This window comes from Alosa pseudoharengus, unplaced genomic scaffold, assembly GCF_046254945.1.
Source record: "Alosa pseudoharengus isolate Yale_2024_CS ecotype anadromous, Long Island Sound unplaced genomic scaffold, YU_APseudo_1.1 YU_APseudo_1.1_scf_21, whole genome shotgun sequence".
Classification (NCBI taxonomy): Eukaryota; Metazoa; Chordata; class Actinopteri; order Clupeiformes; family Clupeidae; genus Alosa; species Alosa pseudoharengus.
The window spans coordinates 26,826,334-26,850,002 of NW_027468674.1; the positions used below are offsets into that span (position 1 = coordinate 26,826,334).

Here is a 23,669-nt window from a genome sequence, read left to right on the forward strand (position 1 = left end):
AAATTCACAGCAAGGAACAGAGAAATTCACAGCAAAGCAAATCCAACTGTGTGGAAAAAAATATGAAGAAGCTGCATGGCGGGAGTCATCAACCACCCGAAACTGTGGCACCACTGTGGATAAAAGAACACGAGATGTTTGGAGAAGAAGGGTCAAGGCTTGTGGCAGACAAGGGACGTCAGCAGCCGAGCTAACAGTTACTTGACCCTGGCTTCTGCTAGAGGGGTGATGGGAGATCACGGCATGGAGCACAACCCCCCCCCCCTCCCTCCTTTGAGTGACTGTGAACAACTTCCTCCTACCGTTGAAAACAGACATCTCCCCCCTCCTGCTAAGGACAGGAAGCCAGGGTAGGCTCCACAGGGGGCTCTCGCCATGACAACCCCATCCCCACAGCAGCTGTTGTGCACCAGACACCAGAGATAGAGAGAGAGAGAGAGAGAGAGAGATGTGTGACAGAGAGTTAGAAAAAAGGAGAAAGAAGACAAGATTGAATTTTAGAGTATGTCTAGATCCTTTGTGTGCCAAACAAAAAAAATCAGGCTGATGGCAATAGAAAACCATCAAACCCCCAAAATAATATACACAGAGGTCTGGAATGCAAGATCTACATGCAACTGTCGCCCATGTCTCTCAAATTCCACCGTTAAGAAAGGAGTGTGGGTTTTGCTGTTTCTTTTCTTTTCTTTTTGCAGAATGAGGATGGAGAGTTTGGTCACAGTCTTGCAGAATTGCCTTTGTTTTCTCTTCTTCTGAGGTCAGCCATGACAGGATGTTAGAGTGGTTACCCAGAAAAGAAGCGTCTTTTCCTTGTTAGCGCTGACTAGTTCAACAGGTTAAAAGAGCAAAACAAAATCTAAAGTGGCACGTGAAGATCATGAAACACACCACTAAAGTTCCCAGAATCACCCTTTTATACACACATACACAAAGACTTAAAAGGCCAAGATGCAACCACAATAACATTACAGTTGTCATAGTGGGCTTACAAGAACGTTCAAAGACGGTCTGGCAAGAGAAAGCCGCTTGGGTAACACTGAGAAAAATCAGTCCATGCTTCCCCTGTTAAATCTCACATCGGCCGCCTCTCCGTCATAAATAGAGCAAGGGGAAATAAGTTATTACAACACGGGGGAACAGGGACATTGTAAACATTGGCAGCATGCATACCATAAAATGTGACCTTGGCAGAGTTTTCTCTGGATGAACTAACCTGCACAAATCTCAGTGTTGATACAAAAAACTGTGGCAGAATAAAAAAACCAAATGAGAGATGAATCGGTGACAGAAAGGAGTAGGAAAGAAAGAGCTATGAAACTATGTTTACAGTGATAAACATGATAAGAATGAAATATGTGAAATCCAAGGAACAAACCCCCCACACACCCCCCTTCCAGGCATCATGCATAAAATCAACCTTTGTTCAACCCCCAGCCTCAGACCAAACGTCTGTGGCACATAACTGTGGCCGACCACGGTAGTGACGACGCACTCTCACCCCGACCTGCAGTTTGGCAAACGTCACCGTCGCATGAGCACAGGAGCATCACGTGTTCTCCCTCACCACATAACCCCTCCGCTTCGACCCGTCTGTAACCAAACGCAGCCATGCCTCACACACAGCATCACGCTTCTTTCACCATGCGTGGGTTGAGGCGGCCCCCGTCGCCAAACAAAACTGCCTTGCTAGGGTGCGGATCGCAGGAGGGCGAGGTAATTACTGGGCTTCGATTCGGCGACTCCAAAATACCTCCAAAAGCCTATTCTTCTCCTCATCGTCTTCCTCCTCTCTAATTAGTCACATTATTGCATCTTTCCTTTAAGAAATGTCTCTCATCAATCATCCACAACCACCTCATAAAAAAAACTGTTAATGAGCGTGCAAATCAGGAAATGGATTCCCCAAGAGATGTGTCTCATTAGAAGAACGTTAGAAAAGTCAGGAGAACAAAATGCTGGAGATGACAATTTATGCAAAAAAGGAAAGAAATGAAATGAACCTGAAACAAAGCATTCCGTTCTCCAGAGTTTGCACAGCAAGAGAGAGCACTTTAAATGTCAACCAGTCCTCAAACAGCTCAATACAGGAAATAAAGTCCCCCCCACCACCACCACCACTACTGCCCATTTCTCAACATTGGCTTAAACATGAAAAATTAATCTCTCTCAAATTAGTGTCAGGGTTCAGGCCTCACGTGGTCTTCCGGCAGGTAATGAAATCTTGCTAGCAGGTGGCTGTCCAGACAGCAGTGCCCTGCCCACAGCCCTGCAGACCCCATGTTCTCTGCTGCAAGGTGTCTGAGTCTTTCTCTGATATTCCTCTAAGCTAGAAGAGGAGAGCACCACTTGTGGCACTTGTAGAACACCAGTAATAGCAAACTTACGAGCAGAAAGAAAAACAAACAAACATGTTGTCTTGCATCCCGGTCTACTGTTCCCACATCTCCTGTTACTCTCAGCCAAACGAGTAGGTGACTCCTCACACTCCCCCATAAAGAAATCAAGATGCTACTATATGTTCCAAAAAAAGATCACGGCAGCAAAACAGTGTGGTGCCCCCCGGCACAATATTAAACTGCCAAGTACTCTCAGTGGGCCATTGACACCCTCTGAGTGGCCAGTTCCAAATTGCCCAGCCAAGTCCACTGCCAGTTTGGCCCAAAACCCAAGGCGTGAGTGCTTATTCGGTTACACGGAGGGCTTGGGCAGACAATTTCTGGGGGTATGGCCCTGGATTCTGGAGGGCAGCCAGGTGTTAGGGCAACTGGCCTTTCACCTGTTGCAGCGTTTTGCCAGCGATGGTGTGTCCTCTTACCACTTTATTGCATCTATCAACCAGCATATTGCCTGCCTGTACTGATTACGGGGTTTTAGTATTTGAAGAGAGCAGACAAGGTGACCCACGGCTAAACATAACCCACAGTATATGGACATCCAGTGGAACATTAGTGTGTGTTCCCGTCTCTGCGCACAACAGGAACAGGGAGAGCTGAACCCGACACCTCTGGGCTTTCCACACTCGGAAATGAGAACATGCAACTACCAGAGCCTCCAGCTCAGGGGTCTCAACCTACTGGCCCATGGGTCACATTTGGGCCTCAAAGCAGTTTCATATGGCACCACAAATAAATGGACCATTCTTTGCATCTCATTTTGTCTTGAAAAAGAATCTATTTCGTTACCCCTACAGTACATGCTCATAAGCTGACAAAGATGGAAACAGTTTTGTATTTAATAGTTGACTGTCTGCAGATAATAATCAATGTTGTCAAAAACATGGCAGAGTTTCATACCAATTTGCTTGTGCATTTAGCAGCAGAACATAGTTGTTGTAGACGTAAGACAGACAGGTACAATACTATCTAAGCAGTCCTGAAAACTACGATTTCGCTTGAAAGACCCTTAAAGACAGATAATTCTGCTTCTCAGATGGACAACAATACAAACAGCTTCATTTTGTTACTTACCTCCACTTCAGCTACAGTGCCAAGTCTTTTGTGTCTCCAATCGATCAGGTTCTGTCCCAAACAACCTACTTTTAATATCACAGGGGCGCTCAACAGAGAACTAACCACCATGGGACAATCGGGAGAGTTGACCGCAGAAGCACCCGGAATCCCATTACGGTTGAAATCCATGAAATGAAGAGACAGTCACACATGGACTTCTCATTGTCACATCAATGTAATGTCAGTGTCTTCTGGAGGACCAAGAAATTTGAAAGTGTCCAAGGTCAAGAGAAAGTATCTCCAAACAGATAATGAAAACTTGGTGAGATGGTGGTCAGTGCAGATTAAGACTCCATGTTTATGGCGTTTCTGAACCAAAGTCGTTCTGTCACAGTCTCTCATGTGACTAGCTTACCTCTAAAAAGCTTAAGCTTAATCCTAGAGCTAACTGAGGTTCTTTGGCAAGAGATAAGGCTAACCAAACGACTACTTATCAATATGCACACGGCAGGTCCAACAAGACACTGAGCAAATTTACGCAGGAACTTAACAGCTCAAAACAGACAGCAGAGCTATCTCGTACATGACACGGGCTCCTGCCCAAAATACACTTCACCCCAGAATGACACCTCGACCTCGCGCTTCCAGTGATGACTTTCAGAATTCTTTCCTCACTTTTTTTTTCTTGCCAGTCATGATACGCATGACAAAAATAAATCAGCACGGAGGACAGAGACCTATATTTACATCCATTTGCAAGCTGTAAAAATAGACATCTGTAGAATACGTGGGCCGACCACCCGGTTACAAGCACTTGTTTGGCTTTTGCAGTTTTATTAGCTAGTCGACACCATACTAAGCATACAATCATACCCTGACCCCGGGCTTGCGGTTAGGGTCATATGGCTCATGTGTATGTCTTCAGTCTCGTGAGTCTCTTTACGAGCTTGGTGCAATGGGCACGGTGTGACCGGTGTTTGGCTTTCAGGCTAAAGGAAGTCTGCGGCTGATGCAGGCACAATGGCTCATCTAAGGTTTTGAGACTAAGGATTTTTTTAATGGCAGATTTATTCTTTTAAACCTTTTCAAAGACACTTTACACAAAGCTAAACAAAAAGCACTTTCTAAATGGTTTCTAGTCTAGTCAGTTTTTGGCTAATCATCAGAAATCAACACCCTAGTTTAACATGACCCGTGGTTCAAGACATTGAGGAGCAGCCAGTCAGAATCTGCTTTTCTCCAACGAAAACACACCATATCTCATACAAATATCCAATTATTCCCTAGTGGCTTTGTGCCATTTAGAATTGTGGCCACTTGTGCCTCCCCTCCCTGCTGTCTGTATGCCTGAAAAGGTTACATTTTATTGAGGACAAATCTGGTGACATTCAGGGATGAGGCCGATATGAGCAGACTGCGGTTCTATCAGGTACATCAGGTGGAACCGGAAAGGACTCCTCTGATAAACATGGAGGCTTGATGACACGCTCCCACAAAGCGAGATAGCCAATGAGAAATGGCTCTCTCGTTTTCCCATTGTACACTCAACGAGTCAACTCTGCTATGTGGTATCGATCATACGCGCAGTCATATCTGCAATGTCAATCGCACAAACCTGCGAACTCCATTCACTTCCTTTTTCAAACATACACTTGACAATTTAAAGACACAGAAAAATGTCCACATCCCTTGAATCCTATTTTCACTATATCCAAAGAAAAACACTTCAAATGACGCAACCACTTCACTTGACTTTAGATGCTGGCGTGATCAAGTGACACCATTAGAGTGAACGTTTGCAAACACAATTACAGAATAACAGTAAGCTAGGCAAGCAAACAGTGCCACGGGTAGGAACAGAAGACTGCTTAAGTGAGCCAATGGAAAAAAAAAATACGGCAGGGTACCCCAGACACAGTGCTCTTATCTATGTGACATATGTGGTGAATGCTTGAAGGCGGGTGGTTTAGTGAAACCACGCTTTCAGTTACAGACAGATGAGAAGGCGAGGCCATGGATCACATTAAACTATGTAGGTCACCTGAATACATTTGGGTTCTTCCAACATTGACACAAGACACTATTGTTGCAGGGCTATACCATCCTTTTTTTTCTCTCTTACCCCCTCAAACACTTGTGCTCCCGTACTGTTTCTTTTAACAAGGGCCTCCAGTACATTCGTCAGTTCTCCGTGTTTGGAGAGAACATTCCCCCCATACTATATATCCAGGAGATCGCCTTTTGAACCCCGTCTAGGTTCCACAGCTTCTACAGATATTTCATCCTGCCTAGACACCTCAGTGAATTATACGCACTTGGGCAGATTTAAGTTATTTATCATGAATATTTTCAGACGGCCTCGGATTTCACCCAAACAACAGCACGCGGCACTGTCAGCAACCTTTCACACCATATAGCTTATAACAGTGACAGGGTGAGGTCACGGGCTGCCACAGCAGCTATATGTTTCACAGTGAACATGCAACTGGAGATTGCACAAGCCACATTTTGCAGTATTTTTTTCTCCTTATTTGGCAAAAAAGGAAAGGCTTGGGTGACCTTGCATTTGCTTCATGTGACCAGACGTGCAGTTGGTCATTCCAGTGTCCTTGCAGGGTTGAATGCATGTGCAGTTATATGTCCTATGTCTACATACAGCAAGCGGTGTACCCAAAGTGCTGGTGCTTTGTGCAGATTTAGCTATTGAGAGGGCTGTGTCAAACTACCGCACTATTTACCTTCATTGATAAGAATTTATAATACAATGACTGGTGCCACTGTCCTGTAATCGGACACTCAGACGGCAAAATGAGCACTAAATAAAACAATATTTATTTTAATTTGTCAAAAGGAAGCATCACTGTTCAACATAATACAAATAAAGTCAAAAGTGTGTGTCTGTGTGTATGTGTGTGTGAGTGTGTGTATGTGTGTGTGTGTGTGTGTGTGTACGTGTGTGTGTGTGTGTGTGTGTGTGTGTGAGAGAGAGAGAGAGTGAGAGAGAGAGAGAGAGAGAGAGAGAGATATGTTAGACTGTCTTTTAAATCATTAAGGCTAGATGTGTATGGGTGCCAAAGACAATTGGATTCAACTGTTTACCCAAAGTTATCCAATGTCACTGCAGCACCACATCACACAGTCTACATGACATTGATTGCAGCTGAACCTTCTTCAGCAGACCTTTAACTGTGAAGTGCATTATGCTGACTATGATATTGTGCAGTATCGACGGGATCTCTCTGATGCAGTTGATGACAGCATTTCAGTAGGCATAATAGTATTGTTCTGCTAGGATGACATGGATCAGCTTCTATGTGGAGACAGTATTTGATCAAGGTATACACCTACATTGTCAATGTAGTAAAACTTTCTTAAAGATAGATGAATGAAACAAATGAGCTGTAATGAAACAATAACAAAAGAACTCTCTTTTTGATGAAATGACAATATGAGTTTTAGTTTAGTTTAGTAACTTTACTTTAGTTGCTTGTGACTGCAGAGAGTACGCTCAACTGAATGTGCATTAGAGGTCTGCCCGCCCGCTCACGCAATATTCTGTCCCGCTCCCACATTAATGTGTCATTTTTAGTCCCGCTCCCACCCGCATCTGTAACATGATGTCCCGCTCCCGCCCGCTAAAGCCCGCATGCAAGAGGGATAGCCTATTCAGTTTTTCTTTCTGTCTCACGAAAGGAGCACACACACCTGAGAAAGACTCCAGATGTCAGTTTCTTGGTTCTGAATGTATGCTAACAACTGAAGTAGGCCTAGCCTGGTGCACCCTTCCTCTGTCATGCTTTCGATTTCGAGTTTTGACAATGTATTTGACAATGTAATATACGACAATATAGGCTATAGGCCTGCTATCTATCAGTTATGCTTAAACCCCGTTTTTTAATGCTGCCTAACAGAACATCCAGAACACTGGAACACTGAACACTGAACACTACTTTAATAATTTCCATATTTAATTTTACGCACATATTTAATTTGCGGGAGTGCAGTGAATCATTGGTTTGTCCCGCACCCGCGAACGCACCTCTCTCATCCCGCCCGCTCCCGCAAAGAGCTTTCAAAAGTTGTCCCGCGCCGCACTCTTTTGCATCGGGACCCGTGGGTCCCGCAGGTCTACTGCGGGAGTGCAGACCTCTAATGTGCATGCATGTGGTATATATGGGTAGTATATGTGTGTGTGTGTCCATGTGTGTGTCCATGTGTGTGTCCGTGTGTGTGTCCGTGTGTCCGTGTGTGTGTGTGTGTGTTTGGCAGAGGTAAAAGAACAACCTGTCTCAGGAGTAGAGTCAACAGCATTATCTATGTGGCTTTTGTTTAGTTAGTGAAAAGATCTGAGCAAGCAAATGCTCTGCATGAGTTTTGGCCTTATCGTGGCCTACAGTTCAATCGAAAGTCAATCAAAAGCACAGGGCCTGCTATCTTAGCTGTTTCCGCCATAATCTGAGAAGAGGAGAGGTGGAGAGGGAGGGAGGGAGACGGCCGTGTTGGACGTATCTTTCTAACGTGTGAGAGAGTCTGAGAGATAGGAAGAAAGCAGGGGGGAGGGAGGGCAAGGAGAAAGAGAGAGAGATAAAAGGGATAAGTAAAAGATGGAGGGAGGGAGAGCGCACTGAGAAAGAGAGAGAGAGAGAAAAGGGAAAAGGGTAAGAGGGAGGGAGACGCCTGAATCTGACTCCAGGCCATTAAAATTCTTTGTCCTTGTATGTTCTTGGTGTGAAAGAGCTGAAATTCAGCAGCCCATGACCAGAGAGTGATGAGAGGGAAAAGGAGACAGAGAGAATGCCGGAGAGAAAGAGATCTGTGAATGCCCTTCAGCAGAGAGACTTCATCCAGTTTCCCTGGAAGCACCAAGAGAACCATGCCAATCATTCCACCAAGGGAACACCACTGATTACCAACGCACACGCACACACACACACACACACACACACACACACACACACACACACACACACACAGACACACACACACACACACACACACACACACATACACACACACAAACACACACACAAACACACACACACACAAAAGCTGTGCCGACTGTAGTAAACTAATGCCAACACTGGCAACTCATTTTATAATCCATGGGTGAAGTCAGCCCTCTGATTGCTGTTGTCTTACTTCAGTCTCAACACATTCTCTGGCTGCCTGCTCTCATCTCCTCAGAGGGTATCACGGCTCCTCCAGATTGCACTACTGCACAGTACTGTCCACCCAGGAAAAATAATGCTTTTATGTTGCAGGCAAATTACAACTTGGAGGGAGAAAATTTTAAAATAAACAAGTTATAAATAATCCAAATACTCCATCCAGATCACTGTTTGTATGTTTATGGCAAAGGAAATTGTAGGCTTCTAAATATTCTGTCACTAGGACCATTACAACTCGGATTGACGGTTAAGAGTTGTTTACACAAGACAATGACTCCATGGCATGCAAGCGTCATGAAAGAGATTAAAATGATCACCAAAGGAAAAGACTAATACAGACAGATATAAAGGTACTTGCCATAACCTGATTCTTTTTTGCTAGAGTAAAAAGAAAAATGTGAGTGATCACATGACTAGAGAAGTTCCCAAAAGCCCGGGCGAATGTGCACAGAGAACGAACCGCTGTGGCGGCAGCCAAGTAAGGGGCCCATCCTGGGCCACGGTGCCAAGTAAAATAGCTCTCCCCTCTCCCACTCACCGCTGGGAGAGCTGCACGCTGCTCCAACACCCCTGCTTGAGTCGGAGGAATGCTATTCCTACACATGAACTATCTTCCTTCTCTCTCTCTCTCTCTCTCTCTCTCTCTCCTATAAAGCTGGGGTTAGAAAAATGGAACAAAACCGAGAAAGGTCACTTTCTCCAGTTTCATTCCTCACCGCTCTCTGCTCGCTCTCTCTCTCTCCTTCTCTGGCTCGTGCCTTTACGCTCCGATGTAGTGCTGCAGTGACTCCTTACGGGAAGACTCCTTATGGAGCCCAGCAACTGACGTTCCCATCAGTGTGCCGATGCACGTGTGCCGATCTGAGGTCCCGAACTCCTTGCACTATTGTTGCTCCCCGCGACATTCTAAGTGACAGTTAATGACGGCACCACCCAAACAGCTTTGTTATGGGAGTCTTCATGCAGGGGCAAGAGTGCTGGGTTGTGTGTTTTGCGATGTGTGTGTGTGTGTGTGTGTGTGTGTGTGTGTGTGTGTGTGTGTGTGTGTGTGTGTGTGTGTGTGTGTGTTTGTGTGTGTGTGTGTGTGTGTGTGTGTGTGTGTGTGTGTGATGGCGCTGGTTTTCGTTAAGGGTTTGGTTAATCTGTGGCGCACGTGAAGTGCCCAGAGGCCCCCTGTCTCTCATGTCGTCTTCATTAACACTGGTTTACAGTTTAAACTGGGCCAAAAGCCACGCGCTTCTCCCGTGGAGATGCCCTGGAGGGTGTCCAACGCCAGGACAATGGAGGGACTGGACTGTGCTGTGCTGTCTTGGAGAGAGCCACAACCCACGTGAACGTACACGCACACACACACACACTCTAACATTGTGACATACATTACACACATGTGCAGAAACATATGCACATAAATAGATACCACACACATACACAGGCACACATGCACAGGCACACACATGCACACATACACACTCACACACATGTGCTTTCAGTTCAAAAAGCCATCAAAGACAGAGAGAGAGAGAAAGAGAGAGAGAGAGTGAGAAAGAGAGAGAGAGAGAGAGAGCAAGAGAAGGAGAGAGAAGAGGCACCCCCATTACAAGGAAGTTCCCATGACCCGGGGCTTGTAAAGGGGCTGGAGGCATGCAGTGTGCCCCAGTCATCTGATCCCTGCCGGACAGAGAGCCTGTGAACGCCAACGTGAGCGGGAGTGGGAGAGGGAGAGCCCAACTCGGAGGGGGCCAACACTCCGTCAAAGCTGCCTTCCGCCGGCACGCACACACGCACAGACAAAAAGAAAACCCAGGTCCAGGTGTATAGGATTTCTGCTGGACTACCATGAAAAATATATGAAGCGCCATGCTCCGGGAGCGCCCACGTGTAATTTATATATGACTACTTGAGCAGGCATGACAGCCGTAATATTGCGCTAGGTCATAATCATTACTTAGACTGAACAAAGACTGACTTCTTACTCTTGTGCTTTCAAGCTCACTTGGGTTTTGCAGAGCACTATGGGAAAAGGCAGTTGTTTACTCAATGTCCAGTGCACCTCCGGCAGTTAGCTTAGAACACATCCAAACAGCAAAGACCACGCCGTATAAGCTGGAAGTCTCGTCTGAACAGCGTTATCTTTTTTCCAGCACATTTCCTTCATATTTTATCTCACCGATGAAATATGGATGCTGGTATCTGGTACACAAGAGTCGTATGTGAGCAGCATATCACGTGTGTATCCAATGCAATGTGTAAACAAACAGATTGATTCTGCGCCAAAATCAATCACATCGCATTCCAATTTAGTGTGGACATGTGTGTGCTTTTACATGTCTGTGTTAAAGCACTTGCTGCAGCTACACTAGCTCATGTGTTCGCATATGGAAAATCGGTAACGCTAACTACTCTCATCTGAGGCCATTTAGACTGGCAGAGGCGACCCGAGACAGGTTAAATCTGAAGTGTTTACTCCGTGGGAGTGAATCAATAGTAGCCAACCCTACATCCCAAGCAGGAAACTGTCCACAGAAGAGACCTCCTGGGGGTTAAGAGTACACATATGCCTAACTCATCTGAGTCTGTATGCACAGATAAATTCATACAGGATATACATGTTTGTGCATGTATTTTTGCATATGTATGTATATGCAATTTATAAATATACACATGCACACAAATATGTAGATGTCTGTATATGTCTGTATATAAGGTATCTTTAGATGGTTGTGCGTGTGTCTGTCAGCAGACACAAACAAACACGCTTGTGACTGAATGAGTCTGTGTGAGTGTACGCATTGGGCTGACATACCATTCGCTGTACCATACGTTTTTGGGATTGATACATTCCTTCTTGTTCTTGCAAAAAGGACATAACTTTAAAAAAAACCTGTTCTTTCTAAAAAGAAATCTCCACCCTTTCTGACACGTGTGTCACCACCAAAGTCGTCAACAATCACTTCTTCACCAACAGCCTCTCTTTCTCTCACCTTCTACGTTGCATTTCTACCGCTCCCTCTTTCTAGGACATTTCAGTACATTCTGTGCTGTCAGGACACAACTGAGGAACTGAACGTTGCCCATCAAGAGCTCTTAAAACAACATCGGCCCCCCCCAACCCCACCCCACCTGTTACACTGCTTTCATCTCCCCAACCTCAAAAGGGCCACTCATGACTCATGCCTGTGCCGCACTTGTTGCATCGCAGAAATCACCACTCCAGAGCGCCACATTTTCAAATTTTTTTTTTTTTTAAAGACGACCAAAGCATTTACGTTTATGTGTGATGTGCTCTTTATTTGTCCCTTCTTTTTACTCAGAGTGTCAATTTTGCATATCTAGGTGGCGAACGAGGGATTTTGCAAACTGGTTTTGTGACATTAGAAAGACATTAGTCGTTCCCTGCCCTGGGTGTTATAATGTGTGGGACACGAGCCTTTCGCGTAGGTGCGCCACCCAGAGGCACGAGAGAGGGAGAGAGAGCGGGCGGAGGTGCCATGGATATGGGCAGGGTAATTAGGGACCTAATTACTGCTGGAGAGATGATCTAGGAAAACTCTAAATGACCTCCCCGTACTGGGTCTGTGCTCTCACACTGGCCTGTGCAGATCCTACTCACCTCTCTACGGTGGCAGGAAATCAATTTGGGCTTCACGTGAAAAATTCTATGAAAATATCACTGGAATCTACAATAAAGAGTAAAAATCCTCAGTTCGGTGTTTTTGTGTGTTACTCTTCACATCTGAATCAACAGTTAAGACACGTCAAGTGTCCTTTTTAAGTGATTTTGCCACTGCAAGGCATAAAGTTGTCTTACAACTAAGTTTGTTTTTAGAGAAAGCCATAATTTAAGGGCCTGATTTAATTAGCTTTGTGATTTGGCATATGTCATTTTTGCAAAAATAAAAAACTATAAATGTTAGCGGTGCCCCTGAGAGGAATATAAATATAAGAGAGATGCTCTTTGAGAGAAAGATTCTGACACTGACACCTACGTACGCCCACTCTCGAATACTGCACTGGCAATGACTCCAAAGTGAAAAGAACTTGAGTTCATGGCTGCCTGACAGATGCTGGAGCAACAGGTGTGCCAGGGGCACAGATACTAATCTTGACAAGTTGATGAATGAAGGTAAAATCACAGGAGCGGCAGTATCAACAAACAACAAAGAAAAGATAGATAGACAGAGAGGGAGAAAGAGAGCAAGGGAGGGGAGACGCTGGTTGCTTCCTGTTTCCTGCATGTGGGCCCCATTGGTGGTCACCATGACTCCTCTCTCTCTCTCTCTCTCTCTCTCTCTCTCTGTGTCTCTATCTGTGTCTCTATCTGTGTCTCTATCTACTGTAGTTCTCTCTAAGTGACCGAGAAAAAAGAAGAAACCGTTGCCATGAGAATGCATAAGGCATCAGTGGATTATCTGAAAGTGAAATATTTTTGGACTGTTCTTCCCTCTTTCTCGTGTGCAAAGGTCAATAAATAACAATTAGTGGGTTTTAAGGTTTTGGTGGCCTTTCTCTGGCAGACTCGGAATGACAAAGTGTCGTAGTGAGCCTAAGTATAGCGTGCCACGGGAGTCTTCCACAAAGACATGCCACTGTTGTGCTCCAGGGGTGACAGTACAAGCAAACAGAGACAACGTCTGAACACAAGGACAATGACAACATCATTCCCTTTCCAAAAAGAAACGGCTGAGACAAGAGAGGAAAGCCTCTTCTGTTTAGCAATCCTGGCAAGAAACGAAAGAAACTCTGAAGTATTTACAGTGTTTCCCACAGAATTGGATTCAATTTGTGGCGGTAGTTGACTTGAACAACGGGAAGGGGGGGGGGGGGGAATGGGGGTATTAAGATCGTCTTGGTAGTGTATAGGTCTAATTGAGTGCCTGTCACTTTAAGACGTTTGAGGGAACCCTTGCAATTGTAACAGAGTTGAAAGGCTGCTGATGTGTGGATGCAATTCATAACGTTTTCTACATAGTTAAAATAAAGGTTCGTACTTCTCCTTGGGACAAGCACTTTTGAATTTTGGAAAACACTTTTCCATTTACATCGGGATTTTGCAAACATTCAGTGTCAGAGTCAATAAAATGAGCCCTTCAACGAAATTGACAAGCAGCTGTAAGTAGGCTAAGCATGCTAAATTCGACATCCAAACAGTATTCTAACGTTAGCTTTGAGATACTGCTTGATTTCATAACTTAACTTAGTTTAGTCTCTTCAATGTAGCCTACTATGTTGTGATAAGACCTTAGCAGAGTTCACTTCAATGCAGCAGTTTTGAACAAATTTGCGCAGCATGGTCACGATGCTAAGCGGATTTAATAGCAATTTAGCCAGACGTCTTCTATGCAATGCTCCTATGTGGCAACAACAATCCTTCAGCAATCGTGAATATTTTGTTAAATGCACATGCAGAGAAGTGGCAGCGGGCTACGAGAGAGAGCGGCCAGGGCAAGGAAAGGCTGCGTGCGTAAAAAGCGCAGCTCAATGGCAATGCAAGGATTTGACCTTATATTTAAATTAAATTAAATTAAATTAAATTAAACATAGAATATTAATCTGTGGCGGCCGATTTTTATTTCGTGGCGCCCCGCCACAGATTAGTCAATGTATGGGAAACACTGATTTACACAGGCAAAAAATGGAGAGGTCGCCTGCTGCAATGACTCAAAGGAAGTTAGTATGAGAAGGTGCACAATGAAGCCATCATGGTGAGCATTATGTCGGTTGTGGGGGGTATAAACAGTGCTATTTACGTTACAATTCCCCTTTACTGAACTCTCTGAAGTCTCCTCTGTTTCTTAAACCTTCACAGTCGCACTACGCAGGCCTAACAAACATACACACAAACATATACACACATTCGCAATACAGAAACAGACCCTCTGACTCGGATAAACCACTCTAATGAAATACCACAGGCAGCTATTTTCAGCTTGATGGTAACAAGGTTTCATTTGAATGTGTATACATAAGTGGTAGTTTGGTGAATAAAAATAGGTCTCTGGCATAAGAAGGATGGCCTAAAAATGTCAAAAAGAAGCAACAAAAAAATGATCATAAAGGTGGAGTTGTCTTAGTCTCTTGGAGCCGGTCCATCTTGAATTCCTGAGGACCAAATTATCAGACAGACGCAAACACACACACACTCACACACACACAGACTTACTGTATACGCAAATAAACAAAGAAATACTACCTCGTAAAAATGCAGGCTTCGTTCAACAAAGTGACTTGGTTGTTATCCGAAGCTGATTTGAGGCTGCCCGAGCGGTCAAGAATCAGTGCGATCCTATCGCAGCATAAAAATGTGCTCATTACATTGACATCCAGCAAAATCCCCCTGACATATGACCATTTTTATTATCATACTTAATATTATTCTCCTGCCCAAACTGCCGCAGAGACAACAGGCTTGAAGGACTTCTGGAGCCAGTGAAAAATAAGGAGTCAGAACAAATGGAGAAGGGTAAAGACCTGGCAACTCTTAATGGAATTGGGCCATATATCAGACTAAATAAACAACCTATAGGGGAGCCAGTGATATGATGACAGTGAGCTCTTTGGATTTTTCCGCCAATGCTTCCATCATCCATTTTCTCAGACACTATCTGAAAAAGTTACACATTACCTCTGGAAATACATGATATTGGAGACAGTGCCAGCTCCCCCTGAATGGCCCATCGAGCCTCAATTCAATTATCTCTTATCATGGCTATCTGCATTTGTTAGACTTTATCACTCCGCTGTGCAGGTTGCATATTCACTGGCTCAAGGAAAATCTATAATCTGACTGATAGAATTAAATAAAATTAAAACACTGTGCTCAGTTAACACACTTATCTTGGATATTAAAAGAGAATATGTGGATAGTCCACCAGTGACTCTTCGAACAGCAAAACGAGACACTTGGACCCTTTGCAGAGTAGACAGCCTTGCCTATCTAATTATTTTTTTTCACCGTAATGAAAGCTGTAGACGGCAGAATCCCATTTACAGACCGCAAGCGAATAAAGTTGTGATGCGCTTTATCGGTTCCGGAGCTAAATTGATTTCTTTGCGGCAAAAAAAAAAAAAAATGCTAACTTTCAAAAATGAACATTTCCACTTAAAGTATCAGCAGCAACGAAAAGGTCACGTTACCACCCCACGGGCCAACTGATCGATCTGTCTTTGAGGCGATGGAATAAGGCATTCATCATGCCCCTCTACTGATAGACCACTTTTATGCATGACATTCATAACGATAAGTGCATCCTCAGTGAAGGCCCAGAAATGAGAACGTCTGGCGTAAGGCCGAGGGTACGGGGCAAATTACAGAAAGGGCGACAGACGGAAAAGGCACATAGATCTGGTCATCGGGCGAGAAAAAACAAAACAAATGGCCACTGAGAAAGGAGTGGAGGTTAGAGGACAGATTACAACATTGTGCAGATTGGGTGAGCACAAAGAGCTGGTCATCCGGGGGGGGGTGATCACACACAGTCAGTCATTGAGAATCGAACCCGGTTGTCTTTTCTGAGAATGAAGTTTGCGAAGTGTTGGTAAAGAGGGAGCGGCGCTTCACTTCCCATCTCCTGCCAGAGAGCAAACAAAAGCAGTCTCCTCTCTCTCCCTCTCTAGTGTGCTCAGGAGTGTTCCCCAATGCCAGCACACCTGTGGGAGACACGGTGACTGTCGCACGGAGACGCGCTTGTTAACCGACTGGACCTGCAAACTTCTCACCCAACAAACAAATAAAAAATCTCCTCCACCGTCTTCCCTGTTTCTTTCCCTCTTTCTTCATTCATTCTTTCATTCTTTCTCTCTGTTTTTCTCTCTGTCTCACTTGCTCTTCCGAGTCGTCTTGGTCTCCTCACTAGCTCTCTCGGCCACTCCCGCCACCCCCCCCCCCCCTCTCTCTTTTCCTGATAAAAAAAACCACATAAGCCACCCAGCCTGGATCAGCTACACTGGGTTAAGATTTAGTGGTGTTAATAAGTGTGAAGCGTGCCCACATAAAACAGCCTCTCAGCTCTTCAATCCAATAAAGGCCATTTTATATGTTATTATTTTCCCATGCCGAGCCCAGTCCGGCTGCTCACATTGCAGGAGCGGGGGGGGGGGGGGGGGCCGGGGTTGGAAAGAGGAGGGGGGAGGCTGGTTTTGGAGTGATCGTGGGGGTGTGCACACAGAGGGCGGGGCAGAAGGGGGAGTTGTAGTGTGGATGGGGATAGACCCATCTCAAAACCAGGCTCAGAGCCCAGGGTGGTTGCTGGCAACAGTGGACCTGGAAACCACAGTGCAGCTACGAACAACTGGCCGGCAGAAGGCATAAAAAAAACCACACACACAACAACAACAACAACAATAACAACAACAATAACAATAACAACAACGCTAACAAGGAGCCTACAATGAGCACACTAACACCAGCATGACACGGTGAAAAAAGACATGACAATAAGCAAAAAGGTAAAGAAAGGCACTTAATGAAAAGGACAAATTACCAAATTACCACAGGGGTTGAACAGGAGAGAGACATCAGAAAACATGAGCTCTAACTGCAACTGAGGGAGGAAACCCACAGAGATGAGCACCGTGAGTCCCTGTGTCTTAACATTCATCTTTGTAACTAGCTGTGTGTGTGTGTGTGTGTGTGTGTGTGTGTGTGTGTGTGCAAACAGGCACACAGTTGGGTTATCTCGAAAGCGGCGGCAGTGTCTCACACTTGTGGCGATCAAACCGCACACTGATAAATCCAGCCTTGTACCACGGCACAGTGGTTTTGCGCTTATCAGCTGAGCGGCTGCACTGTCCTACGACAGGGAAAAAAAAGACAGAAAGAATGGAGTGAACATGCCTGATGATGATTTCAAAGCCTGAATGAAGAAGACAGAGACCTCATGCCATCTCTCTGTGCAGCAGTGCTGTATAAGCAATGATAATGAGGAAAGAGGTCGCTACCATTACAGACCGGGGGTCTAACACCTTACATACACACACATACACACACACACACACACACACACACACACACACACACACACACACACAAACACACACACACACACACACACACACACACACACACACACACACACACACACACACAAACACACACACACACACACACACACACAAAAGCTGTGCCGACTGTAGTAAACACACACACTCATTCAAATGCTACAAGCAACAGTTCAGCTCCAAGGGGGGTGACAGAACACACCAGTTACTGTCTCCATTTTAAAAAGACGGGCGATGCAGTATTGAAGATAATTACATTCAGATGACCCCAAGTGCATATTTCACACAAAGCCATGGGCTAGTTAAAGCTCACATTGGCGTGGGGGGGGAGTCACTCTGAAACCTCATCATCTCCCGCATGGACTTGGCCTCTTATCTTGTCCACCCCGGAGGCCTCACCGCGGGGCTTTGCGGTTGCCCTCCCAGGCCGCGTGGCTGTATTTGTCAGCGCTGCGTGCTTTTTTTTTCTCTCTCTCTCGCCCGGATACCGGGAGGAAACTTGTAAAAAGCAGGGGCTCACGAGTAGAAAAAGTGACCAGGGAAAGAAACATGAAACACTACTGTATTACAACATGGGATTTCCTGTCCTTTCAAGCAGTGGCTTTGTGAAAGACTTTGTGCATGTGAGTGTGCATGTGAGTGTGTGTGTGTGTGTGTTTGTATGGGTTTTACTGCTGCTTGTCTTTGATAATTAGGGTGGTGTTTGCAACATGAAAACTGTTGGCACTCACAACCGTGACAGAAAAAATGCCTAATCAAGAAATATATGGTCTGGCCCTTTGGTTGGGTTTTTTTCTAGTTTGGTTTAACACTGGTGTGCAACCCTTGCATAACAGCAATGCCCAATCACAAGTGCATCATCTGCCATGCACTTGTACAAACACAACCGCGCACAATTGAATCCTTAACAATTTATCATTAATCTTTACACTGAGCACAACAAAACACTGCAAAACAAACGGTTTTGGAAAGGTAAGCTGTTGTCCACTCATGAATGTTTACAGGGTTTAACCATATCCATGCCTTTTTTTGAGAATGTGCCAGATCCATTTCTAAGTCCTCTGCTATAAACATCAAATGCTAAGGCAGGAAGCAGGTATGCAGAGAGATAGGCAGGATATCGGCCAAGATCCACTGCGTGGAGCCATACAGCGCTTTAGAGAAGTAGAAGACATGAACGCTGTCTCTCTCTCTCTCTCAGATGAATGATGGATTTTTCCGCTCAGATGGGTGAGTATGCCTTTGCTGGATGGTGGAGGAGGGGAGAAAAAAACAACCTGCACTTGCTCAGCATATGGGGAATATAATCTAATTAACACAGCGGCATGAGCACGAAGACCCTATCTGAAAGATGTCCCAGAGCATAGAACAAGACAGACACCGAGACCTAAATGCATTTAGCTCCACCCCAATGCACAGCCCCAGTGCTGGTTGGGTGGAGTGTGTGTGTGTGTATGGGGGGGGGGGGGGGCACTTTTATTAGCCAGTATTCTGCATAATGTTCGACTGCTTTCAAAAATAAAATAAATGACTTTGACAAAACATTTTTTAGCATTCCACAGACACCAATCTGAAAATGGTGAAATGAGAATGCTTTTCCAATGCTAGGGTGACATCATAATGTGGTTAAATTCTCTGAGGGCCTCAACAGTAGTAGCCTACCAAAACCAGTGCTTGCATAACTGAACTTTCTCACTCGTTTGTCCCTATGGCTCCATTTCCCCATATAGTGAGGCATGGCAGGCCAAGGGGCCACTGGCTGGGGCAAGGTCACCTAAGATTTCCCCTAAATACACACACAGCCAGGTCAGTTGGGGCTAAACTTGAGCATGTCGGACGGTCTATATCTTCTTATTGCCTATGTGCCGTAAAATCTGCATGTATGTTTATTTCGTGTTCGGATGATGTGTGCCTTAAAGTAAGAATGTATTTTATGGCGAACTGCGAGGCCGCTACAGGTGTTGTGGCAACTGTAACCACCAACGAAAAACTGAGCCGTGAAATGCCATTAGACCTACTAGGCTACTGAAGCTTTTTTGGTAGTCCACGTATGAATTATATGAAACGGTGCAAGATATAGCGCAAGGAAAAAATATTTATAGTGTCTGAGTAGGCTAAGGGTAAACTGTGGCGCATAAATTTTCAAACAAACCCGCTAGTGATTAATGTAGCCTATGGGAGACCTTTTGAGAGGAGAACAGCATTAATTTCAGCCTTAACGCAGGGTTTCTAGGACATGTTGATTAGGCTGCTTGTTTAATAGCAATCGAGGTCAGGGGGACCCAGTGATTGCCACAAATACACACAATGAACATCGTCATCATGTTAGAAAATATTTAAAATCACCAGTTAAGTTTATTGCATCATAAAATTCTGCTCGCATTGTAAAACTACAGTTTACCAGACGGCGTCGGTGAGCGTTAAAGGCTCGCCTAAATCGCTGATAAGAAATCGAAAAGGGCACTCGCAGATCGCAGACCTGTCATGACAAAATGCCCTATCTCGCAATGTTGGCGAAAGTGAAAAATAGTCTAGTTCGTGGATCCGCACCAACGCGTCATGGGCTTTTCCTGAACCCATGTTACCCTCCAAGTTTGGAGAAAATTAGTAGGCCTACTTTTTGCGCAATCATTCAGTCAGTCAGGCAGACAAAAAAAAGCAATCCCTTCCATTTACGAGAGCAGTGAGTAGGTGATGTTTGTAGACTTTTTGTAGCCCAGGGGCAGGATTGTTTCACTGTTACATTGTTGCACACTTTCGAAAAACCAACAGTCATTTGCACGTCATCACTTGATCTGGACCTAATGAGTTTATCAGGCTACAAGCATTGTGAAACTCAATCTTCAACTTTACCTTATTAACATGTGACAGTGAATTCGAAGAAAGAAAAAAAAAACATTAACCGGCGTTTGAAAACTTACCTGGATATGCGTTAATCATTTTTATATTGCAACTCATACATTATTTACAGTTTGATAAGGACCTGCGCACGTAGCATAGCTGTTTGTGGACCAATAATGTACGCATATGGAGCGTGTGTGTGTGTGTGAGAGAGTGAGTGAGTGAGAGAGAGAGAGAGAGAGAGAGAGAGTCATCTAGGCCTTTCATATATTGTAGGACTGCTTTGCTTTGTGACTTCTGTAACTTTGGACCTTGTGTTTTCAATGTCAGCTGAATCGGTTGTAAAGGCTGCCGACAACGTACACATTGATATTGTTATATGAAAATAGTGCTATAGCCTTTTACTATAGCTAGTTGGCTACCAGCGCCGTTGATCTGTCAAACCCAAATAGCTAGCTACAGGAGTTGAGTTAGCTTCCTGTGGTAAAATAGCACATACGCTAAATGCATGACCACCATGTAAAGCTGGCAATACTAACAGTGTATGAGCAAAAGTAACACTTACCGCCGGTTTCTTCCGTCGCCGAAGACACAAACTGGAACCTTTCGGGACAGAAAACGGGACTGGGAATGTCCAGGCTGTCCCTCAATCCAGTGCAAGTGTAGTAGTAGCCTATACACTGCACAGTAAGGGATATTCGAGCTAATTCCTCCGCAGGGCGCAGCGTGCCGTCAAATTAATGTTTCATGCAGTTCCCGTGTTGCTCTTTAGCGAATTCACTGTGCGCTCGTTATTGTGGATTTTCCTTGGTATGTGGGGAAAAAGTACTCCGGTCGTGTTCGTTGGCTGCCACGACAGGGGTAGGAAATCAAGAGAAATACTATTGCTCCTCCTCCCCTCGCTCTTGTACAGTACAGGGCGCGCACAGCTCGCAGCCCGTATAAAACAATTCAATAAAACCATCTACCGCTCTCTACAGGACTGACATTGTAAAATACTTGTAGCGGAGACTGTTCGGATGTAATAGCACCACAAACGCAGGACAAAATAGCCGACTGCCAGTCACACAGTAAGCAAGACAGCGGTGAAGGAGGTAAGGACGGACGTCCTGTGAGGATACGGCAGCACCGCGCTGTGTCGGCGTAGTGGGCATCTTCTACGAGACAAGTCAGCAGACATCAACAGCCCCGTATCCTGACCTATGCACCAGCTCCACCTTATCTTGCTGCTGCAGCCCACTTTTTGTTTTTGTGCTGTAATGTAGATTGTATTTTCCAATAGTTAGCCCGTGTCTTTAATATATATATATATATATATATATATATATATATATATATATATATATATGTCTAATCAATATCTTAATTAATGAGTTATAAATGACGAGTGATACACATCAGAAATGTTGCCTAGGCCTATTCTCAATTTGAGCGAGATGAACGGGAAACTTAATTTGTATCTAAATAATTGATATTTTTTTCTCCCACATAGTCTATATATATATATTCCTTTCATTAGAGTTGAGTTTAGAGTGTAAAATCAGTGTTGTTTAAGCTGGCAAACACAAACAATATGACAGAGGCACACAAACATATACTAATCTAAAAGACAAACACATTGGGGAAAAAACAAGGAGCTGGACGAAGCCCAAAGCAAATACCACATGTCTTCAAATCCTCCAGCGGTATGCTTAGCTTCTGTATCACAAAAGAATCACAAATGGAGAGCACATCAAAACAATATCCAGCCGCCACACAAATAACACATGCCGAAGCATAATTCAAGATATTCCTTTTGTTCACACAACTTACACCAGACATGACTTGCGCCAGCATGAATAATCAACAGATGAAATATGAGGAAGTCACTTGGAAGTGAAGAGTTGATTCTAGGCAACGGTTGATGCTGAGGAGATTATGGTCTGACCCTAAGACTGCCCAAGGCCAGGTCCGGTAGTACAGAAACCAACCACCTGGTGTCTGTCTGACCCTGATTGGCTTGTAGCCTACCAGAACTCTTTTTAGCAGAAGAAAGTACACTGGTTCAGAACAGCATGAGTTCAGTGTAGGCTGGTCACAAAGCTTTAATGGCGATTAACTGACCAGTGCATGGCCACCAATACACACTTGACAGAGTTGGTCTTTCACAGTATTAGGACTAATGCTTGAAATTCTTCGAAAACCACTTGCAATACCCTGATCTGGTGCACTGTGAGGCTTTTCAGGAGGAGAAGGGGTGAGCAGTAGACTTAAGCTCAAAGCTTTGACATTTCTCCATACACAACAAGCAATTTCTATTTGGTCTGTTACCAAGAAAGCCCTTTTGAATTCTCTCTCTCTCTCTCTCTCTCTCTCTCTCTCTCACACACACACATTGAGGTGTGGCTGGGAGGACTTTTAACAGACATTTACATCTATTTACATAAGAAGCAACATATGTGCACATGCTTTACTTCGAGTTGCACACACTGCCGACGTTGTGAAGTGACAGCACTTCCTCAATGATCCAAAAGCCCTAACCACAATGTTTGGCATAATGAGCACATTTCAACCCCCCACCCCCCCCCCCCCCACCCCACACACACACACACACACACTCACATTAAAAGCTATCTGATCATATGGCGAGGTGTCAAAGACCTCAACAAATGAAAGCTCTTTAAAAAAAATTGCTCAGATATTTTCACTAGGAGACAAAAAACATAATTATGGTAATTGCTTGCTTTGCTATTGTGGTGAGATTGCACTGTTAAAGGCATCTGTTTGAAAGTAAGTTTTGAACTCGGCCTGTGAACAGTCAGAAGCAGCCTTGGGCACATTCCCTTTGGAATATAATGCATAAGGATCTTCTCACTCACACTTCTTGTGATCACGAAGAGCTTTCAAACCGGATAAAAAAAAAAAAACATTTCAACCACCACAGTGCAAAAACACCAGAAGTGGCCTATAGCAAAAAAGCGAACAAAGATTTAACTGTGCTAGTTCATTTTTGCTCATTTTTAAACTTTCTATGAAATCATCCCTTTTGTTCACAAGCCATAATTAGGTCAAAAAGGACCTTTCATGAGCAGAGCTAAAGGGATTGTGAAATGTCTAGGTGCACACACACACACACACATGCACACACACTCAAATACACACACACATGCAAGCACACTGAAAGAGAAGGGGATCATTGTACTCTGCAGCTGTTACATTAGTGTAATAATGTTTG

At 44.5% G+C, this 23,669-nt stretch overlaps 1 protein-coding gene across 4 annotated transcripts in view; it reads right to left on the reverse strand.

The window, feature by feature from the left end:
• LOC143137998 (thyroid hormone receptor alpha) overlaps window positions 1-21,320 on the reverse strand; it is a 130,409-nt gene extending 109,089 nt beyond the window's left edge. For all 4 annotated transcript variants that reach the window (XM_076298389.1, XM_076298388.1, XM_076298390.1 and 1 more), the window contains exon 1: window positions 21,021-21,320. The gene's annotated coding sequence lies outside the window, so the exon portion shown is untranslated. The remainder of the gene's footprint in view (window positions 1-21,020) is intronic.
• Window positions 21,321-23,669: the final 2,349 nt, after the last annotated feature.